The sequence below is a fragment of the Haliotis rufescens genome, unplaced genomic scaffold (assembly GCF_023055435.1).
Source record: "Haliotis rufescens isolate VD_foot unplaced genomic scaffold, xgHalRufe1.0.p SCAF_12, whole genome shotgun sequence".
NCBI classification, from domain to species: Eukaryota; Metazoa; Mollusca; class Gastropoda; order Lepetellida; family Haliotidae; genus Haliotis; species Haliotis rufescens.
Window position 1 is genome coordinate 10,170,006 of NW_025963802.1, and position 2,420 is coordinate 10,172,425.

The 2,420-nt window shown below is 42.5% G+C and overlaps 1 long non-coding RNA gene across 1 annotated transcript; it reads left to right on the forward strand.

Annotated features, from left to right (window-relative positions):
• Positions 1 to 1,935, forward strand: LOC124143924. The gene is made up of 3 exons (XR_006862349.1): positions 1 to 45; positions 1,187 to 1,514; positions 1,871 to 1,935. It is a non-coding gene; the product is annotated as an uncharacterized LOC124143924 (long non-coding RNA).
• The last annotated feature ends 485 nt before the right edge of the window (positions 1,936 to 2,420 follow it).

Here is a 2,420-nt window from a genome sequence, read left to right on the forward strand (position 1 = left end):
AAAAAACATCAGACCAGGATCCAGCTTGAGCTCTGTGAGGTGAAGGTAGTTATCAGCAATCTACATATTCTAGCGCATAAATGTTCTGTATGTTTAACATTATGTGTATGGGGGCAAGGGAGACCAGTCGTCTAAGGTACTGTAGATCACTGTGCATAGTTGCGTTGCAAGAAAAATGATTTCGAATCCCAGATTCGCCGTAATTACGAATACGTCTCTTGGTATATCAGCACAATATCCGCTGTTTTCACCAAAGATGAACTATTTCGGGCTATCCACCCATATCAAGGTGACACGCAGTGATTTAACAGAAGCACTGTTCCAAGCTGCGATGAACAAAACACCTTACTCATGATGTATACAGAGTGTATTCTAATAAGAATGTCTCTAGTATAACCAGGGGCGGTCGGGTAGCCTAGTGGTTAAAGCGTTCGCTCGTCACGCCGAAGACCCGGGTTCGAATCCGGACATGGGTACTATGCGTGAAGCCGATTTCTGGTGTCCCCCGCCGTGATATTGCTGGAATATTGCTAAAAGCGGCGTAAAACCAATCTCACTCACTCACTCTAGTATAACCAAGCTATTATCGATATCCACCGAATGAGTAATTACGCCGATTTGTTCAGTGATACATGACGACGGTCTGTAAATAATCAGATAACCAGAGGTTGATATTAAGAGCTTCGTCCCACGTCGTCGGGTACGATTATGATACGAAATCAACTAAATAAGCAATCCTGACCATCCGATCCATTTAGTCGCCTCTTACGACAAGCATGGGTTACTGAGTACTAATTCTAACCCGTAATCGGTAGCCCAGTCGTCTAATGAGCAGCAATTGCGTCCCTTGTTACCGCAGACACCTATGAACGTGGGTTCGAATCCCGGTTCGCCCCGATTAGGTTTGTCAGCACCATACCTGTGCTGGTGGGTTTCACTTTCCTCCCACACTAAGCTGACATGTCGCGATATAACAGGAACACTGACAGGGTTCAAAACGTCGTTAAACCGAACCTACTCATTCCCTCAATCACCCATGGGCTACACCGCTTAAAGGAGTAAAACCGTGATATCTATTTTTGATATGTACAATAACTCAGGCCTAACGAAGCTCCATTGCTGTTAATGCCACTACCGGGTGTGAACGTTTACCCTTTCATAATTAACTGTATTTTTGTGTTTGCAGCACTTCGTCCACGACCATGCACATGCAACACGTCTTCCTCATCCTTGTCGTAGCTGTTGCCGCCTCTAGCGGGTACAGATTGCCCAAGTACTGGAGGAACTTTGCTCAATATAACTACATGAGTGACATGGATACACCTGACTACATGGACGACGACTACAACTCCATGTACATGTATGGAATAGGATGGGGCTATCGCAATACTGGGCGGGGCTACAACAACTTTTTCGGGAGATACAACAGATATAACACATTTGACAACCTGTTCTGAGGTAAGACGAGAAGACATCTTTTCCAATTGTTCATCTACCCCTTTGGAAACTCATATGTAAGGCCTATGGGGAGCAACGTATCACTTTATATATTTCGTGGACTTTTCTAGTCTACCTTTCACCTCTTAAGGACACATGTGTTTCCAAAGTGGTAATCGTCAACATAAAGCTGACTAGTCGTAATATAACTGAAATACTGTTTAAAGCCGCCTTAGTTCTTACCATTTCATAAGTAGCCCTCAGCAGACCTCATTTTACCTCTTGGGACTGAGACTTAAAGGTCTGATTTATTTTATAAACCTTACCTTTAAATAATTCATTTCAATCAGTGGTAGTTTAATCACATACGTGTCCCAAATGACTACATATCAATTCTATTTAATTTTCACAAATGATGTTTTGTTTTTTTCAGATGAATTACAGATGAAACGACTGGGAACAAATGAACATACCACTTGTCAATGACTGAATAAAATATTTTGACATATATATCTATGTATATATCATTTGTCAGTTTCTTACAAGTGAAACCGTGCATTACGAAATTCCCTTGTTTATGAAACGTGGCATAACTGTTATATGGTCACATTTGTATGAATCTACCTGGACACTTTGCTTAAAAGGCGTCAGCGTGGAGAACATTAGGTCGGTGGTTCCAGCCCCAAGTCACGTCGTACCAACAGACATTAAAAACATGGTACTTTCTGGTTTCCTGCTTGGCTAAAATAAGGACTCGCCGGCTCGCAGTCTGTATACTGTGTATACTGTATACTGAGTCTGAATGGGGTATCCATGTGGCATGAAATGTCAGCGGGCTAGCACAGGTATCCACACACTTCCATACACTTGCTGCTTTTGTCTACTTCCTTTTCCATATTCCATGCACTGAGACGGCGAGAATGTCCCTTACTGTAATCAGTACATGACACAATCTGCAAGGTCACAGATTCTGCGACAAGAAT